Raw genomic sequence first — 23,551 nt, forward strand, 5'->3', positions numbered from 1 at the left:
GTGGCAGTGGGCACTGACATAGTCCTAGCCTTTCCTGGAGGCTGGAGATCAGGAAGCATCAAATAGTTTGGTGTGCTGCTGAAGCAATGCCTGCTTGACTACGGATTTACGCTTGGCACTCGAGACACTGAGACCTGAATGAACTTGCTGCCTTCCTGTGGATTCTGTGGTCTCTAAAAGGCTGAGCTTGTGCTGCACCTTCTCCCTTGCTGAGCTAGGTGCTCAGCTGCTTTTATTTTGTAGCCAAACCTGTAAAAATGTTTATCACTGATATGTAAGTTTAGATGTGCATATGTGTATGCACGCATATCTCCCCTCTCCTCTGAAAATGTGTCTACAGAAACCTTTTTACACTGAGAAACAAAGCTAAAAATTAGTTGTTGGCTCTCTTTAGTGTTCTCTAGGACGAAAAAAAACAAAATGCAAAAGAAGCAGTGCAGTAAATGTAATCATGAAGGGGATGTAATGGCGTAGTGCTGTGCCTGTTTCTGAACGTGACTCTGAAGAAACAGCATGTCTCCGTGGAGCATTTTGTGGTGGTGTTTTGCTGGCTAGCTGTTTGGGCTTGCCACCTGCTGGTAAAAGTACTGCATAGCTTATCTCCTCATCTTCCTGGAAGAAGGCAATAGTACAAATGAGACCCAAGAGTTTTTTCTGATAAAATTATTTGATTTTGCTTCCAAGCAAAATAATTTTTGAGTGTAACTGGAGTTATTGTGTTTCCCATATAAAATTAACATGGTTTTGGTGCTTTTACTTTTTGGCGATAATGCAAATCTCCAAATATTCAAACAACTATGGTTAATTTTTTATGTAAATTGCCAAGGCCCACTTTTCATTTATTGCAGATTTTTTTTAACCAATGTAGTAAAGAGGTTTTCAGAGGAGCCTAAAGAACTTGAATTCTGTGATCCCATTAAAACTCAAAGTTTTCAAATTGCCTACAGCAGCTCATCCTGAAATGCATTTCAAAAGCTGATCAAGACAAAAAAGCAATTGGGCTCAGAGTTGAATTCAGCATGCAAAGGCAGCACAGAGTGCACAATGCAGCCTTTGTTTTGTCCAAGGAAGATGCCATTCTTGTTCATTTTCCAATTTTTCATTAAAACGTATTAATTCACTGCAGCAAATGCTGAGTTGACTGAGTTGATGCTAGGAAGTATGTGATGTGGATTTCCTCCTGGAATCAAGTGTCATTGCCTAATAGCCAACTTTATCTCTGTCTCAAGCTCATACAAATTATGGTGATTTGTAAACTCTCATGTGATAGCTCTGCTGTGGTAACTACCCATGTGTGGGTACTGCTGCTCATAGGCTTCCTTTGCGTACATGGCCTCTGCGAGCTTGAAGATCTTATGTCCAAATGACATTACAAGTTTGGATCTCTGCCATTCAAACTCAGAGGTGTGTAGTAAGTGTACCAGGGGAGCATGTGTGGGGTGGGGTTATTCAGAAAGGTGCAAGTATTCCCTGGAAAATGCTGCTTCTGTGTTGACTTCTGCCACTATCCCAAGTGCTCTGAGGAACACAGGACAGAGTGCTCCAAGTCAGTGACAAAACAGCTGGACGAGGAAGGGGGCAATGGCGGTGAGGAGGTTTGCTGGACGTCCTTTGCTAGCCCCACTGTGAGAGAAGTGTGTGTGGGACGGGAGCCTTGGGGATCATATTGCTTTCTAAGTGATTGCAGGTAAGTCCTGGCTTAGTGTTGCCAGCCTTTTTCAGGAACTAATCTCATTGTCTTCTGCATAACATTTACTTTCACACAGTACAATAATTATCAGCTACCTGATAGCAATTAATAATTTAAAACCCTGTAGAGTGTGTGGTGTTTACTGCTTGAGCAGATATCTGACAACTTACCAGGTGGGAGCTGGGTACTGGAGAAGTTTGAGAACTGTGGCAACTGCAGGGAAGAGGAGAGAATTCAAATGACTCATAAGGACCAGCTTGAAGGGAGCTTGCAGTGATAGGGTGGTTTTATTGAAGGTCATTAAATCTGTGCTGCCTGGTCCTGCCCCACAACATTGTAAATCCCTGTCGATCTCCCTTAAACAGGGACAAAATTAACTTTTGGCTGGCTTTTGCATGACCTGAAGTGATTGCAAGCTACACATTAGGCTTACTCCACTGTAATGTGTTTCTGTTGCATACAGACCCCATGGTATTTTCTGGGTGTTTTGGCTGACCCTGGAGTGACAAGGACCAGGAGGAGTATTCAAGCATTTAAAGTTTTAACCTTGTGAATGTGAGGTGGATTATGGCTGAACTTACGCTATAGTTCTTGCCTGGAGTGAAGATACATGTATCATGTAGTGGTGAGGGACTGCACTTCATTATGATGTTGACTTTGCCTCAGGCTGAGACTATGTGTGTGGACAGCTATTGAGCCTGAATATATATCCCTAGTAAATTATATATGCTCAGCTGTGTCCTTTAGTCCAAATACCTGAATTTGAGTATGATGGTTGATACCAGGACTTTTGTGTCAGCTGCCTTAAAGAGGGCCAGACTGGGACCAAATTACAAGCAGGTCTCCAGAAACCTATACAGACTGGGAAAGCCTTGTTGTTTCTCTGTCCCTATCCCACCCTTTGTTCTGTGAATATAGGCATGCATGGGTGTAAGGGGACCCACTTTCCCTTCTCTCCTTTCTGTGTAGATAGAAGGAGCAGGAAGACAAGGGGTTCCCCACGCTTCATTTTTTTTGACCCTCCCTCCAGTCTGTGAAAGGGTTGTTCCCCAGTTCTCTCTCCATTTCCCCTCTTGAGGTGTGTGGGGATGAGTGATTCTTTGGTGTTCAGCTTTTTTCTTCCAAAACAATGTAATTAACAATTCACTTCTCTGATGAAAAATCAGTTGAATTATAGCTAGAGCTGCCTATTGTTAAGGATGCCCTGCCCTTTGTCTAATAGGATTTTGCTTGCAGTTGTTTATAACTGCCAGACTTTGACAATTCTGGATGAAATTTTTCATGCTTAGTGGGAGTCTCAGATTAATTTTTATGCACAGTTTCATCAGCACAAGTTTATTTGAGAGACAGGAAAGGGAAAATACTTTGCTCACATTCTTTTTCTTTTTTAAGAATGCCTAAATTGCTTCTATTTTGTCCCCATGCTTGAAATTTGGAATCTGGGTTTTCTTTTGGTGGATATATGTGTTTGAACATCCCTTTGAAAATGGCCTTGAAAAACTAATTTTCTCTTAAACAGAAGCATTTTTCTGGCAGTTAGAAGGATGAAATAATAAGCCTTTTCCAGCCTTCCCTCTTGAGGAAGCTGGGGACAGTGGAGCAGTGATGATGAGCCAGAGTTATAAAAAGGATGAGTACGGGATAGGGACAGACTGGAGAGGACAGGACAAAAAGGGGTTGGGCGTATAAGAAACTGGTGGTAGTAAAGATAGTATATGGTTACGCTGCTAAAGCCTTTATGCAGGATATGTGTATTTTGAAGTGGTTAGGTGAAGGCAACCTTAATTTTGAGATATCCTCATTTTTAGTACTTTGCAGACATAGCTGCGCCTGGGCTAAACTTGATAATTATCTTGATTTGCTTGAAAATAGTAGGTCTGTGACAAACAATAGGAGTTGACCTATTAATATGTTGGAAAAGTAACTCCCAAGATAGGACCCATTTGCAACTTTTTCTCAAATATTTGTACTCATTTGAATATTTACAGGTTTTCTGTTGTTTTTCTTGCCTCTCAGTTGCCTCAAGAAATCAGATATGAACAATATAATCAGTACTACAAAGATAAGACTACCATTCTACCCAGAAAAAAATGCAGATGTATGTGAGGGACTGGACACAGCCCCAGCAGAACTGGAGGTCAGAGCTGGACATTAACATGACTACATAGCGATACAGGAGCAACCATCACAGTAGCTTGTGCTTTAGGAGGAATCAAAGTCCCCTCATGCTCCCTACTGCTTTACAACTAAAGAACATATATAGTCATAAAGCACATTTCAGGTACATGGCATATGGTGTTGAGTTTGGATAGACAGTGGATATGTTGTTTGATCCAGGAGGAGGGTAACTGAACAGAAGGGGTAAGGAAGACCTTGTTGCTGGCCGCAGGGGAACGTTAAGCACTCCCATTTGTACTGTAAGGATCCATGGGAAAGCAGATCTCTCCCTCCTCCACTGAATGCTGATGAGGTACCTCTGAAAGAAGTCTGAATAGTTGCAACTGAAAGCCTAACGTTTTCAAAGATTATACCTAGGTGTCCCCCTAAGAACTGCAGCTCTCCAGCAAAATACAGTTATCCTTAGAATCCAGTCCTAGGCCTCAAAGCTCTAGATATAAATGGCCCAGTTTTAAAGGCTACAGTGCAATGAATGGGATTGTTGAGACCAGAAAGGTAATACTCTCAGGCAACTCACTCATGACTCTGGGATTGCCCTTGGAACACATGAGTGACTACCAGCTTCTCAGCTTTCAGAACAAATCAACTACTTCTGGCGTATGCATCACATATGCTCCTGGCTAGATGGGTAGAAGCAAAGGTATATGTTTTTTATCTTACTTAGAGAACAACTCACTTGAATTTAAAATCAAAGCTTTTCACCCTGAGATCAGAAACTGGAACAGAGGCTATACCTTACTTGTTTAGGAGAGCAAAGCCTACCATGGTGAGGGGCACTGTACAGAAGCAGTGCTGGAGTGATTTAGTTTTGCTTAATAGCAACGCATGACTTAGTGTGTGTCTCTGCAGTTTGTGGTGAAGTCCAAATTAGGAGTTACCCCTAGCGAAGCAGCTGAATTGAAGCTATGTCAATAAGCCTCTTTACTTGTGCCCAGTGGTTCATAGCTCTACTTTCGAAGAAGTCTATAAATCCATATGTTATGAGAGAGCGCTATTTGAGTAGCTTAGTCCAACTACATATGATGTTGGGAAATGAAAGTTGTAGCACACTGGCTGGAGTAAGAGATCAAGAGTTGGACAATCTGATTTGTCTTTTCTGACCCTGCTGCTCATTGTTTTGTGAATCCTGACCTAAATCCTGTAGAGGAGCTTGCAACAGCTCTTAGCTACTAATTCCTAAAGTGTAGGGTCAGTAAGAGCTGGCATGGCACAAAGTAGTACTGAGCCTGCCTGAAGCTGAAATAGAATTAAAAGAGAAGACAATGAGACAACCTTGTAATTAAATTTTATAGCATCTGGTTGAGTTTGAGCACGGCAGCTTTGCCTATTTATTTTATCCTCTGTTAATCTAATCTGAAAAGGGTAGAGGTGTAAATTTACACCTAAAGGCTCTGTCGGGCAACTTTTCCCATCCTATATAGGAAAAACTAAATGGAGCCTACAGAGACTAGAACACTGGATTGTCTATGAGGGGGTTAATTTATTCACTGCTTTAGTTTGAATATAGGTTTAAAATGTCTGCTGAAACAAAGAACACTTGCTTTTGATTCTTAATGTGCCAGAAATTCATATCGATGCTATGGAAAGAGTACAATGTAGAGATTAGTGTGTGTGCATGCATGTGTGGATGTGAGCACACAAGTTTTCATAATTGGGTTCTTTGTAACATCCAATTCATTTTTATGCTAATTTTTTCCAATAGAAAAGATGCAGTGTGTTGTAAAATCTGGCATTCAAGACATACTGAATGTTGCCAGCCAATTCTTTGCATGAAAGACAGTTCTCAAATCAATTTTATTGTTCCTTTATTATTCAATTAGTGGGAAAAAAAGAAACCTAGGCAGTTCCTTCTTTTAATGTCTCAGTTTACTTCATTTAGCCCTAATACCCAAGTTTTTCCTAGATATTTTGTGTGGAGGTTTATCTGCTATACGTGTTCACATATCTTTGTTCTCTGTAGGGATGGTCGTCTTGCTGTGGTATCTGAGCATGTTCCCATATTTTATTAAATGCTGTCGCTAACTGATGACGTATGTGATTCTTTTACTTAAAAAACAAAAATCTGGCAAGGATTTAAGGTGTGGAAGAGTGTTACTTAGGGGTAAAGAGGGAGTTTCAATGTATGTATGGTTTACATTAGAAAATTGAACTTAGAAGGGTACTAAGCAAATATAGTGAAATTTGTGATAATTTTGTGTGTTGAACCAGTCACCAAGGAAATTCTGTATCTTGCAGAAGTAACCTTTATTTCTTGGCAAATTTAATTCAAAGATCATAGGCAGAGACCACACTGAACCTCAAATTGTGGTGATATTTTTTAAATATACTTTGTTGTGTTTCTAAAGTACATAGTAGTTCTCACTGTTGGAAGTGATAGAATCTACAAATTCTTACATTGTTTCTGTTTTCCAAACTGCTGTTAAGAGGAGGTTATTGTGAACTTATATGTAAAATGTCAGTGAAAGCAGACAAACAGATGCCTAAAAACCAGCATAATGCTTTTCAAAATATCTGGAGTTTATTAGACCTTTTCCTCTCTGCAGGAATCCAGACTGGCAGCTGAGGAAAATGGAGCTAGCTGATATGTTTGAACAGACCCATAGTCAAGGTTTCAGCTAATTCACTTTCTTCTAACTAAGGAGTATAATTCTTTCTATGTTTAAATATTTGTTTCAGTATTAACTTTTCAAAAGTAACCTATATACAGGATGGTGTTTGGGCACGTATGAAATTTGGAATGGGACTGCAGAAGTTCTAAAATCCCCCAAAAGACACCAAAAAAGTGGCAGCATTTCTAAAAGGAAGGTTTTAACAAAGTTTTCTCTGAAAATAGTAGTGAATATCATTATTACAAATTTTATTCCAGTTAAGTTTACATCAGTGGAAGAACTGCAAAAAACGCTTACGTGAGTTACGTACAAATGGATGTTTATCTGGTCTCTTCTGTATCAGTTGTTATACACATCCTCAAATGTCTTGGTGTCTCAGTACTTTTCAGTACTGTACTTAATGATATGGCCAAAATATGTGAAAAGCATTTTATTTCATTGCTCCTCCTATTCTATTTTGGTTTCTTCAGCTATTCCCAAAATGGTTACCATTCATTAAAAATGTGAAATTATTAATTCAGTGTATCCTTTCATGAAATTAACCAAGATCTTAATTTTGAAAGAGGATATATGGGTATTAAATAGCCACTTCATTTCAGTCAGTGACATAAATAAGTGCACAATCGACTCTTTCCCTCTGTCCTAAGCAAAGCTGCGAAGCATGTGTACATATCTTTATATAAAAAAGGTTATAAACTTTTACCATTTTTCTCCTGAGTTTCTATAATGATTTTTGATCACTGAAAAATTCTGATCTTGCGGAAGTTACCTTCTGAAAGTCTATAGGAATCAGAAATCAGGCCCACAGTGAGAGCCAAGAATGCTGCCATAATTATTATGAGAATAGTAGTCTTATTTTTAGCACATGCTTTAACAGAAGAACATGGAAGATCATACTGGATTATTTATGTGCTGTTTTTTACGGCGAATGGTTTCTGTGTCGGCGTATATCTGCTTTCTAATATCTTTCACTAGAGGTGGTACTTTTGAAACACACTGATTAAAGGTGCATATCTACTGTACACCTAATGTGATATCTGACTGTTTTATACCATTCTTAACCATTGAGCAAACAGTGAAAATTAAATAACTTTAAGCAATCATTACCTAAGAATGATTATTTAAAGCTAAGTTATTAATAAAATCCTCTGACAGGTGGAGGCACTTAGTAATATCAATTAGTTCTCTCTTTAGATATGAAGTATTCATTTTATAAATTTATTTATTCTCTATATAAAGTTTGTTGCCTCTTGAAAAATGGTTTGCTATTGGGAATACATCATGCTATTCGCTTAGAAGAATATTCCGTAGATGATATGGACGTGCTTTCAACAGCTAGGGGAAAAAGAACAAGTGTTTATGTTTTGCAAACATGAAGATGAGTGTTGGATTAAGAAAAAGATTAAGAGATGGCTTGTGGAAATCTTCCGCTCAGGTACTGTGTTTGCTGTGTAGAGACGATAGGATAACATAGGCATTACTACTAGCATATGTTTTTTCTATAATGCCATATTTCTTAGTTAGCTTTCTTTGTTAGAGCTTTTGTGAATGCCAGGCTAGTATGAAACAGTCACTGAGAGTGATAAAATTTCCTTGTAAGGACTTAATTCATCATTCAGATTGCTTGGCTGATGATCTGGATGGAAGCTGTGTAGCAGAGTAAATAACAGTAGCTGTGAATCACATGAGGAGGGGATATTAAAAAAAATAAATATGTTTTTTTTCTCCAGCATTTGGAAAGTCATCCGGTGTTCAGTACCTTGGAATAGAGAAAGAGGGATCTAATTTTGTGTTTCTTTCATTCTGTGTAGGAGTGCACGGTACAAACACCACGGCTGATGTTTGTGTGCTCTCTGGCAAAGGATCTGATAGTTCACCGGCTTTTTTTTTAAACAACTCCAACAAGACTAAAAGCTGAAAACTGGTATTTTTTCAGATCTGATGAAGCCTCTTTCCTCTGGGGAAGGCCACTATTAAGTCAGCCTGAGACAATCCAATGGAAAGTTCTGGAAGAAATCAAATTCTTGTTAATAAAACCAGTCTTAAATAAAAGTAATTGGAATACCATGGTATTGCTATGATCTACTTTTGGTAGATGTTAACTGGCAGAGAAAGTGGTGGTGGTTTTCACCTTCACTACAGTTTTGTGAACAGGGACATGCTGTTTTGTTTTGTTTGTTACTTTCTGGTTTTTATTAAGGAAATAGTAGTATACCTCCCAAACTAACTTCCAGTTAACAATAAAAGGTTAGACTGACTATTTTCTGAGGAATCATGGTAAAACTGGCTATCTTTCAGTCATGCCAGCTCCTTATTTTTTATTTTGCATGTTTTTGCTCAAATCGTAGTTTTAATTTTTACCAAACACCAAGGAAAAAGGCAGTGTCCTTTAAGGCAAGTGATTCTGCAAAATGTATGATTGAGTTACCTAAATTGGAGGGAATTTTTAAGAGAGATTTGTAGCCAGTGCCAGATCAGTGGGGTGACAGAGGTCTGAAAAGAGGAAGAAACAACAAAAAGGAGACAGAAAAGGGAAAAATTCCCTTATCTGTTGGGTCAACCCAAGGGTGTTCAGAAGATGTATACAACCCACTTACAACATATTTTGCAGGAAAACATCTTTCACATAACTGCTTGGCTTGAAATTTTGCTCGTGTGGTTTATAATGAATTATATTATTGGAAAGGCTAGTGTAAGTTGCCTTTTCCTTTTTGTTTTTTTCCTTCCCTTGAACCCTTGAAGTCTGCAACTGTGTCTGTAAATATGTTTCATAATGCAGTGCTGGGGATATGGCGCCATCATCAGTGCAGACCTTGAGACTGTGCTAAACTCAAAGTTGCTGTTGTAAACCATCTTTTTGTACTTGCTTCTGCTTCACTTCTGGCAATCTTCATTTCTACTGATGAGAACCAGAGAGAGTGGACAGGGTGGAGAATTCTGCCAGTGCCTTTCCAGAGCCTGTTTCTAGGCCATATTAAGCGGATAGATAATTCCTTTCATCTCTGTGTATTCACATCCTTTGTCCAGGTAGTGCACATAGGAGAGCTTGGTATTCTTCTTGCACATGTTCCTTTTGGGCTTTGTAGTCTGCATAGAACCAACCCTCTGTATTATCAGCATGTTATACAACACCATGCTTGGATGATTATTCTTGTAAAAAAAAAAAAAAAAGATAATGTGACAGGAACTTATCAGATCACACTTATTTGTGTTTCTTGGTGTTAAGTTACTGAGAGGGTTGCTTTATGTCTTCCTGTCAATACATTCCCTCTTTTCCCCTCAGCAGCTGGAGTGTCATGGTAGTTGGTGCCATCGCTGTAGAGAATAGCGGTCATCCTGTCCCTTCTCTACCCCATCTTTGCTTTGCAGGGGAATCTGCATCTGTGCAATGGAAGAATCTCACCGTGGTAAACTCCTTCCCCTCATAGGAGAGAGTGTGTGAAGAAAACTAGTGTTTAAAGTCCCTAGGCAGTGTGTGTTGCACTCTGCACCACAGAAGACCCCTGATTTAACACATCTTTTGCAATTCTATCCTCACAGAGAATTCCTTAAAAGCCCAGCTCCTGCGACCACTGTGAAGTCCAAAGATTAGCAAGAGTCAGTAGGTTAAGGAAGAGGATATAACCTGGATGGATCCTTTTGGTTCCTCACAGGACCTGTGGAATAACAGGATGGGGAGTGTTTGACTGCTCTGGAGGGGAAGAAGCCCTGCTCCAAAAGGGAATTCCTACAAAGTTATCCGACCACTGCAGGTCTCAGAGAGTGCAAGAACTCCCAGGTGGCTCCCTCCATCCTGCTCCCCCACAGCCGAGGGCTGTATCTCACACACAGCAGCAGCGGGGTGGTGCAGCTTGGCTGCCTGCTGGCCCCAGCAGTGCAGTGGGGGAGATGGCAGGCCAGCCAGCAACCTCTTCCTGAAGGTTGTGGAGTGGGCAAGAAAGCCACAGCATTGCATGACACTTCAGGTCTAGTATGCAGCAGGAGACACCCATGCTGGAAAGCGCGCTTCTATGCTGCAGCCTGCTGCTGCTCTCCCAGTCAGTGACCCAAATGTAGCACTTTTTCATGCAGGAAGAAAGAAGGGATTTGAAAGGTCTAAATGCCACTAGGCTAAACCCAGGGTTTCATTTGTCCAGTCTGATTGTCTCCAAAGAAACAGAAGAGTTCCTCTTTCCCGCTTCCCTCCTCTCACATACACATTTGAGTTGTGCTTATTTGTTTTAACACCTGGAAAATGGCATGGTATTTCATTTAAATACCTGCTCCTTCAGGTCGGAACACCTGCCGGTACTGTGAGAAGCCTATCCCTATGTGTTACGTGTGTCTGCTGTCAGATTAAAATGCAGTACTGTGGTTTAAAAGGAAGTTTTAAAGCCCTATTGTGCCTGCCTGCCAGCATGGTTTCCATAAGCATGGTACGTGCATGGTAGGGTGTTTTAAAAGGAGACTGATGCCCGAGTTTCCAGAGCAGTGATTTTGTGAAAAGGCTATAGATTTAGTTCTAATCAGAAGCATTAAAATACTTGTCTCGGGAGAATGGAACATGTTTGAACACTTTCAAATAATAAATAATTCTTATAGGCCCATGCCAACTATTTATGGAAGTTGTTCAGTCGTTATTGTTTGAGTGTAGTTGTGTTTGCCTTGGGAAGGTTCCCACTTCCTCACTTTCGCTGAGTCATATTTAGAGTGTGTATATGAGGAAGATCGTTTCACTTCATGCCCCCCCCAAAATCAAAAAGCCACCTCCACAAAACATCATTCTCACTTATATTTAAAATGAGAAGATGACTTCTTCCCTGCTAACTTGTACTGACCTAGGATCAGCCCAGACTTTGGATGGTGACTTCTGAGTTTGTAGAGACAAGCATAGTCCTTTGCCCTTGGGCACACACCAGAAAGTGCAAGTGGCATTTTTGAGTACTTATGCCCACCTAGTGAGGTGTTTCAGGCTTTCCCCCCCGGCATCGGAATACATTTAAAAGGCATATAGTTTTATAAGTGAAGCACTGATCTAAGAGTGCATTGTCAGATCTGGCTGCTATCCCTAGGCTGACCGCTGATTTTTATATTCTTTGGGTGAGCTACTTAGTTGCTTTAATACATCAGTTTCCTCACCTGTAAAATGGAAGCAATACCTTTGGGGACAAGAGTGAGGTCTTTGGATAGGGGCAGTTATCCAAGGGTGAAGTGGTGCTATACAATGATGATATTCTTTTACTGCAAAAGTACTTTTTTCAGATTTAATGCTGTATGATAATAATTAATTAAGTTCTGTGTATTAAATTTTTAGTGGGAGTTATGAAATATGTTCCTAAAGAACAGTACATTTTAAATGTTATGTGAGATTTAAGACTTAAAACTTTATCTCATGTTTCAAAGAATTTTAAATGACCTTCAGACAGAGCCAGTCAGTGGTTTGAATAAGGTAATGAAATCACTTTGCTTGCAAGATGTTTTGTTTAGCAATGAAACTCAAAACTACTGACCGTGTTGAGTTGATGATGTTTGTCTGTCTAATACACTAATATTCATCAATGCAGTGTGTGCAGGCAAAGTTCAAGTATGAATATAGATGACTAGGATTTTCTGGGAGCTCATACAATAATCTCTTTTAGGTCTTGATCTTTCTAGCTGCCTGATGACCTTTCTTTTACACTGATATTGCAAGAAAGCAGCAATATTTTATCACTTAGCTCCATGAATACTAAAATAGAGTTCTCATCACTAATCATTTTAGCAAATTAGAAATTCTCATTTAGCCAGCTGTACTTATATTGAGTAGTGTTTCTGTAGTATATTGAGACTGTTTACTGCTTAAGGTACTGTTCAGTGAGGATATCAAAATCCGACTGCAATGTTTTGAATTTACTTCAGAGTCCAATTTTCCTTTTTTGACTTGGTCGTAGCTGTCATTTTAATTAGTCTGATCCTAGATGAACATATGTATTTTTTGTTTCCAGAATGAAGCATGAACAATACAATCGTCTTGATTTCAAAAGAGCAGAATGTATTTGTATAAGCTGTGAACTGAAGCATTAGGGTTGTTCAAAAAAAAAAAAAAAAAAAAAAGAAAAGAGAAAAAGAAAGAAAAAAGAAAAGAAAAAGCAGCAACTTAAGAGGATTCAAATTAATTTAAAAAGAAACCCCAAAACCTCACTCTTACCTTGATCTTGTATCTTTACTACTCTAAATCTTATTAAGCTCATAATCTGTATCATAAACATTTGAACAATATACATCTTCTGTATTTTCCTAGGATGATGTATTTCATGGTCTGAGTTTAGTCCCCTCTCCATCTCTTGATGGATCACAGGAAAATTTCTGCTCTAGAAGACCATCCTCATGAGCATCTTCACCCTCCTTACTCCACATAATGACACATCATAAACAAATTATGATACGAATCATAATTTGTAATGTAAAACATTACAAAATTTGGACTAATCCCAACAGACTGAGGGTATTCTCTTGCAGTTTGTCTGGAAAGTTTTCCTCCCACCATTTATTCTATATAAACTTTATGTACATTAAACTACATTAGCAAGGCTGCAAATTAAATGTCTTTGAATATTTTATCTAAGGCAACTTCAAATAATTTAAAAAAATGCATTTGATGTGTTTATGAAAGATTGTCAAAGATGCTGAGAGCATTAGCTGAAGCCTTTTAAATTATAGTTTCTGAAACTCTAAATGAGTTTTCATTAAAATGGAAGCTTTCCATATGAACATATCAATTTCATTTTGAAAAATAGCTGAAATAAAGCAATTTGTTAAATTTTATTCCAAAATTGTTGAAAGCAAACATGTTATCATTTTGGTTTTAATTTTAAAATGGCTTTACATCCAAAAAGCTCTCATCAGTTCTGTTGGTCAAAAATTTAAATCTGAATATAATTGGGATATATCATCCTGTTCTTCCTTTCTGTGACATGTAATGAGGGAGGACTATGGCGTAGAGGCAGGAGGCACAGAGTAGATGAGGAAAGCAGCTGAACTTATCCAAAGGCAATTGTTATGCCGCAGGGAGAAGCAGGGAAAAAAAAAAAGAGAGAGAGAATCCTCATTATTCAGTACATTTCCCATGACTTTAAACTCATCCTTGTCCCAGGTTTCCAATAAAATTGAGCAATGGGCAAAAATATTAATCAGTCTCCCAGAATGTGATTTCAGTTGTCACCTATTACACTTGTCTCAGACTTCCCTAGAGAGGCATAGGCATATGAGGCACTTATTTGCCTCTGGCTGTAAATCATGTGAAGTTGACAGTACCTTATAAGAAGTGTCTAGACTACAGACATTTTTTTGGTATTCATTCTAATTAAGTTAATTGTAAAGAGTCAGAGATTAGGTCACATAAAGAATATATGGTAAAATACATACTTTCATTATGTGGAGTAAGGAGGGTGAAGATGCTCATGAGGATGGTCTTCTAGAGCAGAAATTTTCCTGTGATCCATCAAGAGATGGAGAGGGGACTAAACTCAGACCATGAAATACATCATCCTAGGAAAATATAGAAGATGTATATTGTTCAAAGAAAGTGTCAGCTATAATGTTGAAGGCATATTACTCTGATAAACAGCAATAGAAGGATGTTTTGATCCTTTCAGGGTATTTGACCTCTAGAAGGAAATTTCTGAAATCCTTTCAAAAGACTGTTAGGCTAATCTTAAATTCCAACTCTGGAAATTCAAAAAGTATTTTTGCTTTTGGAGGTGTGTGAAGTGAAAAGAAGCTTTCAAAAAAAATGTTCAGAGATTTGCTCATTTCTAATGTTTAATACTCAAAGGCATAGAATAAACCCAATTTCTGAAAAAAAGTTATGTTCAGTATACTTACGCACTTTAGGTAGGGGAAAGCTTGTACTGCTAGTCAGATTCCAGTCACTCTGACAGATCTTGTTGTCTTTAATAGCAAATGGATTAATTCATACAAACCCTGCAGAGGTTAGATGATGTGGTCTTAGACTATATGTAGTGTTGATGAATTTCAGTATCAGGTTACTAGATATTTGGATAGCAGATTGGGTATATATTATGGTTCCAAGGCACTTTTGGGGGAGGTTATTACTAATTCAGGGCTCTGAGTTAACAGCTCTGTCCTGGCAAGCTTTCCCTGGTAGTTCTGATTTGTTTGCTGCACTTTGCCACAGTGTGCTTACACTCGTGTGTTTACTTTTTTTTTTTTTTCCTTCTCCCAACTTAGTGTCACTTTGAGGTATAAAGGGGCATTTCTGTAACATTACAAAACTAGAGCTGGTCATTCCTGCTTTGAAATTTTAAATAAAAATAACTTTTGACTAACTGTACATTTGGGGAGAAATTGTTTTCCTAATGAAAATATAAACTGAGAAGCAGAGGGTGCATAAATGTTTTATTTATAGTAAAGCAGGTTTACACCTTTTCGGGGAATGTGAAGGGACCTTAAAATACAAGTAGTTGTCACACATTTGTATGCTATGGTGCCTGTTAAATGTTAGCATTTTCCACATCTCACATCACTATCCAGTAGATCAAAAAAATTATCTCCAACTGCTACTTGTTTGCCCACATACTGCGTTTAGAGTTCTATCCTTTTTAAGAAGCTGTCATACACTCCAAGTCTTGACAGGTGATACCAAATTGCAATATTTGATCCTTATAAAACTATTCTGTTTTGGTTTTTTTTTTACTTTAACCAATTTTTAGTAAAGGTATACTTTATCGAAAGTACTAATGATCCAGTCTTTTGAAGGTACTTTTTTGCAGTTGGACACGTTTCCTCTTTGAACTTGGCATTTCATTGGAAATGCAGAACTGCCCATCATACATAAATATGGTTAAGCATTAGATTTCAACAGTGTGATGTGACTCTGGAAGTGTCAGCTGATTTTGAATCTGAAAACATTAAGAAGTATGACTTGTGACTGCAGAATTTTGATTCATAATTGACAGCTTAGAAAGGTTAGATGCAGCTAGATAATGAAATTAAATATTAGAAACTTTTTGCTGCTTTGCCAAGGTGAGGGGAGTTTGCAACTTTTTTTTTTTTTTTTTTTTTTTTAGAAATTTAGTACTTTGAAGCTGCAAGGTAAAGTTGAATCTGCAAGTTTCACAGTACTATTTACAGTGTATTCAGGATTTAGAAAAGCTTTGTGAAAGCAAGGTGTGTCTCTTAATATAAAAAAGAAAATGAGCAAAGAATTAATGGTCAGGGTACTGTAGTAATAGCCCTGATTGCACGATAAAAGCTTCCTAGTATTACAAGCACCCATTCTGAAATGACATAAGAAAACTGAAAGAAGTTGCTTGGACAGAAGTGAGAGTACCCACTGAGAAGTTAGGTTGTTAAAAGTAAAACTGAATGGATTTAAATTCATGCCTTCAGGTATATGAAAATGTTTTTCTGTGTGGAAAAAGTCTAATTTTTCAAATGATAAAATTGGGGATGGGGGGAGAAGAAAAGACTTTTGCCACTGAAAAGGATGTTGGACGAGGTTCCTGAATGAACTGAGTCAACTGTAATACATCAGAGCTTTATACCTGGCCTTTAACAACTATTGAATCAGTAGTAGTAGTAGTAATATGTTCATGTTTTAAAGATGTTAACTATAACTTTTTCTTTCTTTTTTTTTTCTTTCTTTCTTTCTTTTTTTTTTTAACACATATTTTGCTAAATATATACCCGGTATAGATCCCCTGCTTGGGTCAAATCATAACTTTATAACCTGATTCTACGCCACTTTTCACTTGAGGTACACTGGAATGAACTTGGATGAATGCCATAAAGTGTCGAAGTCTTTCTCTAGAAGTTTACATGCAACATGTAAAATTTTGAGAAGTGTCAGTTTGATTGGGAGCATGAAGTAAACCAGTGGAACTTCCATATCTATATTATTTAAGTTCGTAAATCTTAACCTGTAAGCTTAAACATATTTTATGATGTTCCCTGTATGGGGAGCTACTAACAACTATCAGGCTGTTCTCTGAGAACCGTGGGAACACCATCTTTCTCTTCACATAACAGATCATGTCTGCGCTCTACATTCAGAGGGTCTTTTCCTGTGAGATGATCTAATGTAAGGACAGGTGGTTCAGAGAAACAAATAATCTTACATTCTTTTTGGTCTTTATCAAGTAGGCCCACTTCATCTAAATCGGGCTTTAAGGCTATTGTTTGCTGTAATGCAATTACACGTGTTTTTCACTCAGACTCCAGTGAGCCAGACTTTGGCAGCAAGACCTGATAAGCCTTCTATATGTTTTTAAAAGTGAACTGTATTGTGCTGGTTCCTGGGAAAGTGACTTCCTTGAAAATGTTTAATCCTCCCTCCCCATCATTTGTGGATGAAACTGTCCATGGCATACACTGACAGTTAGTTAGTCAATTTATGTGTCTTAACCAAGAAAGATGTTTTTTCCTGTGCACAGTGTAATGTACTTAGAAATGTCTTTTTTATTTATAGTGTGTGAAGTAAGCCATAAGATCTATGATATTCCTCTGTCTTTTTGGTATTTTAAAGACCACACGAGCACAGTAATTTTAGTTAAAGATCTTTCTAGATAGTAAAAATAAGGGGAAGAATTGTATAAAAGTGCAGATCTTCAGAGAAGCTGTGAACTATTGAAAATAGAAAAATCTTGCAAAGATGTAGTTATAACATCTGCTATAGTATCACTGCTGCTTATTTGCATCCAGGTTACTGTTTCTGAGTAATTATGCTGGTGTATTTAATGCTTCTATTACAAGATGTGGTGAAACCTATCATAGACTTCCCTTTTTTGGTGATGCTTAGTACTTCCAGACCCACCTGCACACCACCTGCAGTTGGGGCTGCTCACTCTTTAAAGACAAGTCCTTGAAAAAGATAGTGTGCTTGTGCTGCTCCTCAGCATCACAAGCCTCCATGCTTAAGAGGCACTGGGGCTAAGGTTGCTGTGGGATTCATAGACCAGCTCTCTAGCATAGCCATTGTAGTGCTGATAGAGGATTTCTGCCTGTGAGCTGTGAACAAGGCCAGGAGAAAGCCCAGAGGCCCAAGCATGCAGCATTGACTAGGCAGAGCTTGGGTACTTCATGTGGAAGTTCAGTTATGACCAGTTCCTCATGATGATTCCTCCTGAGCAGTGCAGAGTATGCCAGAAGTAAAATGAACTAAGAAAATACTTTACAGAGAGGAATGATATAAATTAAAGCCCCAGTAGAGCTGGAACTCTTTGGAATTCTGGAATACAGTTGGAGTGTATTGAGTGTAAAATACTCAAGCACTGTTTCATTGTGTACCTGCCTAAGATTGTCGCCTGAGAAATAGAAATCAGAGGGTAGTTTTCTTTTTCCCTGTATTTTATAGCTTTTACTCAACTCAGGAGGTGAAAACTAACCATGAAAATATGCAGTTGAAATGTGAGGAGTTTGATATACCACATAAAAATGAAACATATGATGGCGGGATTTTTAAATACAAAAAATATTTCTCTATTTAAATACAAAAGCGATTACAAAGAGAAGGTGAAAACACAGAAAGATTTACAGCTGATATAAAGTGAAAGTGTCAGGTAGCAGTTTGGAGGCACCAGCTATTGGAAAACCTAATCAGATTGATTGATATTTTTCAGCTCAAAAAGATCAGTAAAGCTCATTGTGCAAAAATGTCCAGTGGGGACAGGGTACACATTGCAATAGTATCAGAAATAGAAAGAGTTAAGGATTCCGCCTCCTCTCACTGTGTGCAGTAAAAATAAACTGAAGGTTACTTTTGCAAGGAACCAGAGGTTCTTTGTGATGTATTAATGATATACACATATCTCCTCCAGAGTGCAAATGTACTTATGAACAATCATTTGAGAGGGACATGTTTCAGCCTTAGAAGTATCATAGTGACTATTCTTGTAGAGGCTTCTCGGTCTTTGAAAAAGCCTTATCTTTGCAATTTTGCTCTAGCATAGAATTTCCAATGTGTTCTCAAAGGGACATGAATAGTTAAGGCAGGCAGGCTGTACAGGTAGATACCACCTCTAATAGAAAACATCAGTTATTAGTGTTTTCTCATTTGGATATCTGCCCATATTTACACTTGGTCTATGTGTGACTCTAAGCAGTTGTCTTCAGCCGGTATATATTATCTAGAGGAAAGTCTTGGAGCGACATGGAAAGGATGGGAATTAACGATGCTACTAACACCTGCATCCTACCTGGTGTCCTTTGCAATGATGTAGCACTTGGAAAGGTGAGGATAAAACTACTGTTGATCAGCCATAGAATCATCTTTTGGGCATAGAGATGCTGTGCTTCTGTGGAGCATAACAATGGTGCTTTCCCTGGCTGTCTCATAGCAAGTCCTAACAGTCTTAGCTGTCTCTAAGCTGGTAAAAACATGTGCAGAGACTCTTCTGCCATGAAAACAGATACCTTAATTCTGTCTAAACGAAAAGTTAAAGGATTTGAAGGCTTTCTTCAGTCTTTTGGGATCCAATTAGAAAAGATTTAGGGGACTGATCCTTTGATCAGTCTCTTGACTGACATAAAGTAGAAATTGAAGGTAACTTAAGGGAAGAATTGAAGGTGGGCTCTGAGGATGACCTTATTCATAATGGATAGTGTAAAAAGGGCTCAGTCTTAAAAATTTCCATGTTCCCTGGTTCTGCTAGTAGAAGTAATAGCCACTAGAAGGGCCAGGTTCAATCAAGGATCCCAGAGGGAGCAGATGGGCTCAAAATGCTTTACAGTGACATATGCTGACATCATATCACAATCCAGCTGGAGAATGGGATCTGTGTCTCGAGGGAGAAAACCACCCACTGAATTTTTGAGGACACTTGTACGTGTAGGGAAGGGAGAATCTTCTTCAGTCAGTGGATGCAGATCTGAAATTGCTGCCAGAAACCATCAGTTGAACTAGAAGTCTCTCATTTTTGAGTGTTAGAAGACAGTCCAGAAATGAAGGAAGAGAGACCTCTGTCTGACAAGAATATCCACATATAGGGAATATCTGGTCCACCTGAGTGCATCCAGTGAAGCCTTTCTTATTGACAAAGCTGTCTCTCACCAAGAAAGGGCACATTCATTCAATTTCCTTAAGCTGTCCAAACTTCAGATGTTGAGTGTTGAGATTCAGATGAAGGTTGGGTTTTATAAGGAAAATTATAATTAATACAGTCCTGTCCTGACCTTCTAGAAACTGGCCAAAGAATACAGTTTGGAGGGAAGACAGATACAGGTGATCTAATGAAGTGAGGAGGAAAACGTCTGCTCTAAGGCTATTCTTTCCCAATAGATGAGCTGGCACTCCTAGCTGACTTCTGTGGAGAAAAAAATTGGCTTGGGAAGCGTTTGCAGTCTGGAGAGGTAAAGATTTAAAAAATGTCATCTTAGGTCTCCCATTTGTGGTCTACCAGCCTGGAATATCTTAGGTCTCCTGTGAGTGTAGTCAGAGGAGAGAAGCTGGTGTTAATTCAATCTGAATTCTCTAATCCCAAACTCTGACAGCATCTTGACAAAGGAAAGGAGCACTGTATCGTCCTTTTGCTTATGATTAATACATTTTCATGGCCAGAATGGAGTGTCCCTGGAGAAGCACTTGGCACAGGTTCCTGAGATATCAGTAGGATGATATGTAAACAGAACTTCTCAGATCCCTGTGATCCCAAACCTATCTGCATAGGAGCTGGGATAAGAAGAGCAAACACTGGCAACATCCTTCTGCTATCAGAATTTAAAACTGACCATGAAATTACAATCTACAGAGGCATATCGTTACTTCGGATACCTCAGACAGTCTGAAGTCTAACTAAATAGTCGAATGTGGCTAGCATATCAGGACTTTACCACCAAGCGATTCTTCTTGGTAGAACAGAAGGTATAACAAGACTTAGCACTGTAACCACAGTGGGTTGTAACAAAATAAGCTTCTGCCTTGTTAAAAGTGCTCTGTTATTCTGTCTGATCAGTGTGACGCTTGTCAAATATCTAGTGTTGGTAAAAGAGGCTAGCTATTCAGGATCCTCAAAAATGCTGCCAAATAACTTTTATTTTTGACCAAATACATCTAAATACTTGTAATCAGGAAAAAGAAAGAAAAATAGTGAAGTTGTTAGTTGTAGTGAGTAGTAGTCAATCAATAAGTTAGATTAGAAAAATAAGAATCGTAATCACTCAGCAATATGAAATATAACACTAAATAGTAGTGGCATGAGAAACTCATGGGAAGATATCTGGGAGAGCAGCATCGTTTATCAGCAGAGTAGTCAGAGAAGGCTGCTGCAGAGTATCACGTGATACAGAACAGGTTCCCGGGAGACAGACATCTCTCAAAGTTGCCATCAAGGTTCCTATTTACCACCTGGAGGTCCCATACTGTTCCTCCAAGGTTATTGCAGATTATCCTTTTCCCTTCCTCTCTTCAGGGGGAAGTTACACGGGAGACCCTTTTGCAGATGCTTAGGCATCATTCCCAGGATGGGGAGTGGGGAATACTCAGTCTACCCTTGTTCTTATGGAAGAGCAACTACCTATCTGTCTATCTGACAATGGCATCTGCAAAGGTGGGGCAAGTGTTAACTGATGCCCCATGACTCGCACATTGCCAGAAACTGGGCTCTAAATTAAATGTCTGCTGCAAAATAAGAATCGTCAGGGTAAGCGGGACAGGACCCTGGGCCTCTGTACACTTCAGAAACTTGAGTCCCCACTACTTCCTTGAGTGTAAGAGGAAGGGCCCAGGGAGCAATCAGATCATTGTGTAGCTAAATGAAATCTTTGGGCATGCTCAAAAGAAATCCCAAATGGCTTTGTACTGTGATCGGAGGATAAGTTCAATGCCTAGCATGTGCTTTTCCGCAGTGTGAACTTCTATGGGTCAGTACTGCTTCATGAACCTACTGTCATCTCCTCTAGTGATCGTTGTAGGTCAGGAAAACTTGAGCAACTACACCAAGTTACATAAGTCTCCTGACTTCAGGAAGAACTGGAAATCTGGAAGCAAACTCCATCTTGCACGTGGAGACAGTCTACAAGTTCTTTGCAGCTAGCAACCAGTTTGCAGTAGAAATCTTACTGGTTGGGATCTGAGGAAAAATAATTGCCAGGGACAGGGCTAGAAAGTTCTTTCTGGTGTTCCTTTTTCTCCCGAGGCTTTGAAGTCCTAGCAGATATGTGGGCTGAAGCCTGACTTGGATGTGTCATGCTTCTTGCTGAGGGAGAAAAGGTCACCGTAGGTGGAAATGTTTAAAATAATTGTTGCTGAATTTCCACAGAATTCAATAAAATTTTATACACTTTCAAATTTTTTGTAGCATGCTGGTCAAGTGTGACTTCTGCCATTGGAGCTTAACAAAATTATTTGGGTCAGATGAAGGACATACCATTGAAGAACAGTTTATATTCTGAAAGGTCTTATTGAGCAACATCAGCTATGTTGACTTTTGTGTTAGTTTCCTTCAGTGCCATGCTCTGAATTGAAAGTTATGTGAGTTCTAAAATACCTTCACCTGAATAAAATGCATGATTTAAGGCCAATTTCTCCTTCATTAGTTGATGTACTCATGAGTCCACACACTTTAATGTATATGGAGCCAAGCCCAAAATAATATAGATGGCAGTTCATTTAATGACAGTATTTTGTTTAATAGTGCAATAATTATTTTAAATTTTTAGTATATTTCTCAATATTTAAGTGTAAACACAGGTAGTAATTATGAGCATTGAGCCGTATGACTGCTAAAGCACACAACCAGTTTGTCTTCTGCAGTAATTCTTCTGAAATGTTTCAACACCTACAAATACAGCATTCCCAAAAAACACATTTGAAAGTGATGTCAAGCATTCTACAGAATGGCTTGATTCGATACTAACCTTCCAAAATAACTGTTATATAATATCTCACATATCACACATCTGAGGTCAATGACATTAGAATCCTAGTTCAGACATTTTAACCATCTTGAAATACCAAAAAATCCTATTTGCCTATATATTACTATGGCATCAGGCTTACACAGAGAAAATATTGTCATCTTTATGGGAAATAAATAAACAGTTTGATTCAACCATCTTTGTTTACCAAAAAAAAAAAAAAAAAAAAAACCCATACCAGTTAGTTTTACCTCCTAAAAATAAATGAAATGGCCCATCTCTAGAAATACCATAGAAAACAGAGGTCTTTATGTCATTAAGAAGGCTTTGAAAGCTTCCCAATGGGACCTAGATTAAAATCACTTAATATCCTCCTGAACAAGAATAAGTTAAAGAACATTCTTTAAATTAAATGATGCTTTAAAAATAACACAAAGATACTTCAAGTGTTTTAGTAGCTTTGAGGTCCGTCCATCATTGCTAGGTTGAGAGGCTGTGAGCCAAATACCTAGCTGATGTCAATTTAGATTCAAAATTCATAATAGTAGCTGTGAATATATATTTTGTGTCGCTATTAGATCTTTCAGGACAAACATTTAGCACTTCATGCTTATGTAGGGATTTCTGTTCAGAAACTTCCTCTTGGATACAGCTGTTCCGTGTTACACATCTCTGATTTAAACTATCACTGCACCACTGCTGGGAATTAGGCTAATTTAGATTATTTTGCTATAGATTCTTGACTTTTGTAGACTTTCATATGAGCTCTCAGACAGGTTGCCTTCCAGACAATTGCCTGGATGGGATTGTTGGGGCAGGTGTTAACTATGGAAACCTACTTAGTATTAAACGTACCCGTCTCACTGCTACTGACTTTGGAGACGGTACTTTGATAATTTTTTTTCAGGTTTTTGTTCTTCACAAAAGACCTAATTGAAAATATCTGTCAAATCATGTCTCTGGTTTCCCTCTTCTTTCCCCCCATTAATTGGATGTGTATTGTGTTTGTGTGGGAAGGAAGGAGGCTCTACAGCGATACAGCAATATTGCTGAGAAAAGAACATTAATATGGATAAAGGGATTTCCTAGTGGTATAAATACCTGCACACGACCTCCCTGTGCTCTGGAGCCCTTCTGTATATGTATATGCAAGTAAAAAGAACTGGAATAGAGTTTGTGCTGCTGTTAATCATGCAGGATCTGTTCTTTTAGAAAATAGGAGAAGGTTACTCTCTGTCTTTCA

Source organism: Dromaius novaehollandiae, chromosome 1 (assembly GCF_036370855.1).
Source record: "Dromaius novaehollandiae isolate bDroNov1 chromosome 1, bDroNov1.hap1, whole genome shotgun sequence".
Classification (NCBI taxonomy): domain Eukaryota; kingdom Metazoa; phylum Chordata; class Aves; order Casuariiformes; family Dromaiidae; genus Dromaius; species Dromaius novaehollandiae.